Here is an 8262-nt window from a genome sequence, read left to right as displayed (position 1 = left end):
GCCGGGTGGACGTAACGCCGAATTGCTCAACACGTGGGGCGTGAGGTCTCCACAGTACATCGATGTTGTCGCCAGTGGTCGGCGGAAGGTGCACGTGCCCGTCGACCTGGGACCGGACCGCAGCGACGCACGGATGCACGCCAAGACCGTAGGATCCTACGCAGTGCCGTAGGGGACCGCACCGCCACTTCCCAGCAAATTAGGGACACTGTTGCTCCTGGGGTATCGGCGAGGACCATTCGCAACCGTCTCCATGAAGCTGGGCTACGGTCCCGCACACCGTTAGGCCGTCTTCCGCTCACGCCCCAACATCGTGCAGCCCGCCTCCAGTGGTGTCGCGACAGGCGTGAATGGAGGGACGAATGGAGACGTGTCGTCTTCAGCGATGAGAGTCGCTTCTGCCTTGGTGCCAATGATGGTCGTATGCGTGTTTGGCGCCGTGCAGGTGAGCGCCACAATCAGGACTGCATACGACCGAGGCACACAGGGCCAACACCCGGCATCATGGTGTGGGGAGCGATCTCCTACACTGGCCGTACACCACTGGTGATCGTCGAGGGGACACTGAATAGTGCACGGTACATCGAAACCGTCATCGAACCCATCGTTCTACCATTCCTAGACCGGCAAGGAAACTTGCTGTTCCAACAGGACAATGCACGTCCGCATGTATCCCGTGCCACCCAACGTGCTCTAGAAGATGTAAGTCAACTACCCTGGCCAGCAAGATCTCCGGATCTGTCCCCCATTGAGCATGTTTGGGACTGGATGAAGCGTCGTCTCATGCGGTCTCCACGTCCAGCACGAACGCTGGTCCAACTGAGGCGCCAGGTGGAAATGGCATGGCAAGCCGTTCCACAGGACTACATCCAGCATCTCTACGATCGTCTCCATGGGAGAATAGCAGCCTGCATTGCTGCGAAAGGTGGATATACACTGTACTAGTGCCGACATTGTGCATGCTCTGTTGCCTGTGTCTATGTGCCTGTGGTTCTGTCAGTGCGATCATATGATGTATCTGACCCCAGGAATGTGTCAATAAAGGTTCCCCTTCCTGGGACAATGAATTCACGGTGTTCTTATTTCAATTTCCAGGAGTGTAGTATCTCCAAGACTGGCGATGTTTTAAAGTAACTCAAAATTTAGAGTAGGTTTCAGTGTGAGAAGCTTTTAATATTTCCCACAATGAATCTTTGTCTCTACATCTGGCAGCAAACCAAGAGAGATTCTGGTCGTATGTGAAGTACACCAGTGGCAAGACATAATCAATACCATCTCTGCACGATGGCAGTGGTAATGTTACTAATCAAAGTGCGGCTACGGTGGAGTCACTAAACACGGTTTTCCGAAAGTCCTTCACCAAATAAGACGGAGTAAATATTACAGAATTCGAATCAGCAACAGCTGCCAACATGAGTAAATTAGCAGTAGATACCGTCGATGTAGAGAAGCAACTGAAAATACCTAATAAATATACCTGTTGGATCAACTACGGAGGACGCTGGTCAAATATCTCCATATTTAGGAATCATGTACAGCCGCTGGCTCGACAAAATGCCCGCACCTAAAGATTGAAATATTCCACACACCACACCTACAGTGAAGAAAGGAAACCAATACGAGTAACATCGATTTTCACTATGACCTTGAACATCCACTGTGTTCTAACATTATGAATTATCTCGAAGAAAACGATATATCGACACTTACTCTGGACCGATTCAGCGCACATCATTCCTATGAAACACAACCAGCTCCTCTCTCAGTCTAAGTAATGAGAGCTATCTACAAGCAATCTTAAACCGATTAATTTCCAGATTTCTGGGAGCCTTTTGATACTGTGTTTCACAAACTGCTTGCACTCACATTACGTGCCTATGGAGTATCGACAATAGACCAACACCGACAGACGGATCAGCACTCCCCAGCTGCAGGCAGCACAATAACAGAGACATGAACTGTGGATTGAGTGAACACAGAATACCGAACAAATGGGTTAATTCGTATTTCTTAACAACAAAGACAAATGTAACATTATTTATCATAATTACTTCTTAGAGAGATAATAAACAATTGAGAAGAAACACAAGGTCAAGAATACTACGAATCATTCATTGACTTTGTAGGCATACGGAGTGTAAATGTAAGGGAGGAGGGTATAGAAGGATGGATTGGGGGCGGGTTATAAAATGACTAATAAAATGAAGAAGCTATTATAGTGGGGGGGGGGGACAAAAGGGTAACTAATAAAGGAATAAGAATAAAAATGGGAAGTGACTGCCTTTTTTAAAATTAAGATACATCTATGGTAAATGGGCACTTTTAAATGTTAAAGCTAGGATCAAATATAGCATATGTTAGGTCATTGTGTGGGAATGATGTGTCCAAAGTGAAGGTATGCCTTGAGTGTGTATCGGTATATTCTCTGTGTGGATTCGTGTATCATAGTATTTTATGTGTTAAATAGTTGTGATACTAAAATTTATTCCGTAAATTTAATAAAATAAAAGTTTTTATAGAGACAGTTAGTTTGTCCTTTGGTTATTGACTGATGTTTGAGGTGAGGTATATTGATTCCTCATTAAAGTAGTATATCTCAGAGGGAGGAAAGGGTACTTCAAACAACATCAATGACTAGCTGGACTGCTATATTTATGGATGCAGCGTATGTTATCGACAGGTTTGTTACTGTTTATGTTTATGAGCAGGCAACTTCATGGTATACTGAGATAAACAGGTACTGCAAAGATGTAACAGCTACAAAAGAAAATAAATTGCTCCTAACCTTTCCTATCCTACCGGACACTGAGTCCAAACATTTAAAAAAAGTGACCTGCTTGTAACACCAATTTCTTTGACCAAGACAATTTGACACTTAGCCAACTGTCATTCAGTCAAGATGGTGTACTCAGTAATGAAGCAAAGCAGTAGACTCTGAGTCTAATAGTGCACTTTAATTCGACAGCATGCCATCTTAGGAAATTTATAACACTTGTAAGTAAGCATTACAAATATAGATTCTTATATGGCCATGTCATTTGTTATGTATTTCACTGTTATTGTCTAACCTACTTTCAAAAGACACTTGATAATGGCACTTTGAAGACGATATCATGATTGTGTAGGTGTAAATGTAACACTGCAAATAAACAACAGTCTAACGGCGGTACTGACTTTAAAGAAAAAAAATTAATGGGTACATCATTCAGCCAAACGTAGAAATGGTGAAGAGCATGCAGCATGTCCTTTTGTGCCGTCACAACATTGCCCCCGTCGATCTCGAGAGACGTGTTACACGCATGAGGAAGACGAGTCTGATGCCGAATCAGATGATACAGAGGAGTCAGTTGGTCCACAGCCCAGCGGACGTGGTTCGAAACGCCACCTCAACCCTCCCACTTGACGCCGCTTCACTCCTAATAATCGCGCCTTTACACGCTTGCCGTCTGCAGTACATAGCAGAGCCTGATGCGCACTTTCTTACAGACCACATAAGAGAGAGTTGTAAAATTCTTGCGTGCTCTGAGATTTCCGCGCTCTATCAGCGCACAGTCGTGTCAACGTTTGTCACAACCTCGGGTTTGCCCTCTGAACTCAGCATTCCAAAATGGAGGCTTATCACGCAGCTGACCGGAGATTATGGTACAACACTTCTGAGTTCACCTTAATACTGTAAGGATCTCCATCTGCGCCGTATTCAACACCCAACGGAATCAAAACATTTTCACCGACAGTCGTGTGTGACGTAATGCGACAGCCACTACACTGTGGTCCGTGAAGTCGGCGGGGATGGCATCGATAGCCAAAGTCGTTTCACACGTCCGGTCAGACTACATATGTGACACCTGTTGCAACAGTAAAATAAGTAAAACTAACAATAGTCGGATATTTACAGACGCAAAGAACGGACAATTTAACTAGTGAAACTTCCTGGTAGATTAAAACTGTGCCGGACTGAGTTCGACTCTCGGTCCGGCACACACTTTTAATCTGCCAGGAAGTTTCATATCAGCGTACTCTCCGCTGCACAGTGAAAATCTCATTCTGGAGTTTAACTACTACCGACAGAATTAAAATCAGGAAACTGGTCTACAGGACGCAACACACAGTTAGAACAACCACCTGTCAAAATAGTATCCAAACATTTGTGTAACAAATGAATCACCTGTTCCTTAAAAAATTCGGATAGATCTAAAGTGCGTCACGTACTGGATGACGCATAAAGGAGAATGGTCACGTGAAGAAAAGTCCATCTTATCCCTTTACCATTATAAAGGATTTCAATTCCTTCAATGGAAATGTCCTCCACAAAAAAACATATAGAACACACGGGAACCACATTAAACACATGCTAAAAACCGAGACAGAAAAAGATGTAGACTCGACTTCTTGCAGGAATACGGTACCTGCAAAGGAAACACAGAACAATTTACATGAAGAAGCTAGCCGCAAATCCGACACAACCCTATCAATATTCAAAGGAAGAAGCGTATGAGCCAGCACACTTTAACAAACAAGAAGCTAAATTCGATCTCATGGCTGGCTTAATTACGTGACCAGATTGTGTCAGGGTCCACTTCCGAGTTCGCTGACGCGTCCGCGTTAGACCGAGCTGCTAGCCGGGGGGGCTTATTATCACTTACTCAGCACCGATTCAGTCAGTTAATACCGCTCCTCTGAAACACTACCAGCTCTTCACACACTCAAAGTAATGAGTGCTATCGACAGGGTACCTTAAACGGATTCCTTTCCACATTGCTGGACGGCTTTTGAAACTGTTGCTCACAAAAGGCTTGTAGTCACATTGCGTGCCTAAGGAGTATCGTCCCAGTTGTTCGTCTGTAATCGTGTATTCCTGTCGGAAATGACACAGTTAATAATAACTGACGGAAAGTCATCGAGTAAAACAGAAATTATATTTGGCGTACGGAACGGAAGTGTTAGAAACCGTCTGCTGTTTCTGATCCGTATATACGATTTAGGAGTCTATCTGAGCAGCCCTCTGAGTGTGTATGCACATGATGCTATCGTGTTTCGGCCAGTAAAGTCAACATAAGCTCAAAACCAGTTCGTTTTGTACCAGCGCGATGTAGAGGAAGGACTGTCACGCATATGATCTGCGGGTTTGGGGTGGCAATAAGTCAGACAAAGATGTTTTTCGTTGCGGCGAGACAAATTCAGTCAAATAGTTTCTCCTGCGAATATAAAAATAATTTGTGGATGTCCATCCACATAGCGAGGAGCGATGGTCGTAATAAAGTATAAGAAATCGGACGTAGCATGGGAAGATACAAGTGTCATTTCTCATGCACGATGTTCGAGAGCGGAAGTGTACAGAAATAGGCTGGAGGTGCTTCGACAGACCCTCTGCCAGGCACTTTAGAGTCAATTACGCAGTGGCCATGTACACGTGTTGTCCGCCTACACACTTTATCTGGTCAACACTTGTTTGTGGTACAGGCACTGGTCTGATGGTACTTTACCGGCTGGTATGTCCTTTGCACTTCTGTACAGCCACTGCCGTGATATCCATTTCAGCGTTCTTACGGTAGTCGAGCGTTGGTCCCCCTCTGCAGTTTCAACCTCCAGTAATTCCCTCATTAGAGACTCTACAATTCCTTGAAGTCTCAGTCTGACCTCTCAACCCAACCAATCTTTTAAGCAAGTTACCGCTTAACTTTCCGTTTTTCCTATGTCAATGTAGTACTTCCACATTAGTTACTCGATCTACGCATTAAATATTCAACAGTATTTTGTAGCGCCACTTTTTAAAAGCTTCTGTTCCCTTCTTGCCTAAACTGCTGTTCAACATAAGAGAAATAGCTTCAGGAGAAGTTCGTAAGATTTCTATTTACATTCAATGGTAGTATATTCCTCTTTTCCAGATATGCTTTAATGCTCTTCAAAATCTCGTTTCGTGCTATTACTTTTTTATTTTGTCGCTCTTTGTTTCGTCCATCTTTAGTTATTCTGTTGCCCATAGAACAAAGCTCATGCCTACATAATTTCGTAAATTATTTCGTTCAGCAGCGCCTCATCTAATTTCATTACATTCCATTGTCACTGTTTTACTTTGGTAGAAAATCATTTACAACCGGTTTTCAAGATACTATCCATTCAGTTCTATTGCTGTCCCATGAGTTTCGGCGTTGCTGGCGGAACTGTGTCATGCATAATTCTTAGGGGTTACTTTCATTTTCTCACAAAACTTCTCTTCCCGTTCCTTTACTTGTTGCTTAGTAGACGTGGAGATAGGCTGCCACTCTCCATTTCAGTACTGTTTCTGGTTTGATGTGGCATTCCAAATGACCCATGCATGGTCTGCAGGATTAGGATCGCTTTGCTTAGTGAACCATTGAAGGCGCGATAGAGTGCTTCAAGGTTAGTAAAAGCAGGAGCGTTTGTGTACAGACCTGGAAGATGTAGCTGTCCATAGCACACTCGTCATGAATTGGTAGGATGAAGGACAACAACTGGCCACCAAGAATGTTGAAATAAACGACCTGATTTATATACGTGATATTCATGGTACATTATCATAACATCACAGAAGCGTCTGCAACCTGAGCAGTGCCCTCCACACAGGGGGAGTTAAACAACTCACTGGACTGTCAGTGGCCTTGACACCTCACATCATTTGAAAGACGCGACCGCTCAGAGCACACTGCACTCGCCCCCCCCCGCCCCCTACCCCCCCCCCCCCACACACTCCAGTCAGCCTCTGGACAGTTCCTGTGCTTTTTGGCGCACTGGAGACGTGCAGCGTTATGTGCCACTGTGAGCGATGGCCTTCTTACAGGTACCGAGCTCCACATCTCCTCTCTGTGTGCAGCTATTATAGGAAATGTTCGCTTGGAAACTGGTTGACATGGACCTTGATTGACTGGCAGAGAACTGTTGTACTTAGAATCAAAGGACACACCTCCAACGTATTCCACTCTTCTAAATTTCTCACTACCATGCCCTGCAAAGATAGCCATCTTGTCTATGATGGATGCAACAATTTATGAATTTTGATATCTAAAAACTTTTTTAATTCATGCAGTTGCTCCTGTCACCTAACACTGGTTTTAAAATGTTTATGAATGTTCCTAGCTAGGTCGCCCAATCTCTGGGAAAACATTTACAAGCTTCACCAGCACATTTGTGAAGAGAGTAAAATATGAATTAGGAAATAATTAGTTCAGGAAGTTTTTCAATTAACCGAGTAGCAGCAGCGATTCTTGGACGCTTGATATAATTACAGTCAGCAGAAGCAAATCTTATAATATTGTTTTCAGAAAAGTTATATTAAAAAATGAAAGAATTAGATTAAAATAAAACGTTTTCGTTGTTGCACCTCATCATATTCACCGTGCCTAGAGATTTCACAAAGGTTCCAAAATTTACGTTCACCTTTATTTGTGTCCTCGTTAAATTTATAAGCGCAGATAGTAAAAACCTGGGTGTTCACTCTTGTCTTTCTGCAGTCTACTTCCATAATGTAACCATTACGGCCTGTAATTTCAGTGATATTATAATATACCAACTTATCTTGAGTTACTTAAGTACTCCAGTTCACATGTTTAATTTCATTATTAACTGTGTCACCAATTTTAATTTTCAGGATATCTAGCTGGGAAGACGCCACATTTCAATGTGGTACTCATCCGACAATGGCGTGATTTCATTCCTAATTTAAAATGTTCTTTCTTATCGTTTACATGAGCAGCTCCTCCAATCGTTCAGAAAAGAGGTCTTAGTTTTTTCAAACCAATCGTTCACCATGGAGCGATTACCGAACAGCGACCTGGATATTACGTTTCCTGAAATTCAGTCTGTCTACATCCTCTGTTTTGCTACTCCAAACACCAATCTGAGCCCATCATCTTCATTCTGGTAGCGAATTTCTGAAATAGATCAGTTGGCGAAAATAGGAGCTCATACTTACATCTCCCATAGCTGTTTGTGATTCTGTTACTGTATTTAGTTGTCTCCTCTGCATTTAACAGTGGAATTCCTATTGGACTCGTAATTTTACCGCCCTTCCTTTTAATTTCACCGAAGGCTGTTTTGACTTTTTTATTTCCTGGGTCACTCCTTCCGACAATTATTTATCTCTTTTTCGATTTCATCACATTTCATGCAGCCATTCCACTTTAGCTTTCATGCATTTCCTGTTTATTTCATTCCTAAATGACTTGTATTACCTTATTCCTGATTTTGCCTGCACGTTTCTGTACTTCCTCCTTTCGTCAGCAGCTGAAGTATTTCTTCTGTTAC

Source organism: Schistocerca serialis, chromosome 11, assembly GCF_023864345.2.
Source record: "Schistocerca serialis cubense isolate TAMUIC-IGC-003099 chromosome 11, iqSchSeri2.2, whole genome shotgun sequence".
Classification (NCBI taxonomy): domain Eukaryota; kingdom Metazoa; phylum Arthropoda; class Insecta; order Orthoptera; family Acrididae; genus Schistocerca; species Schistocerca serialis.
This window is presented reverse-complemented; position numbering follows the sequence as displayed.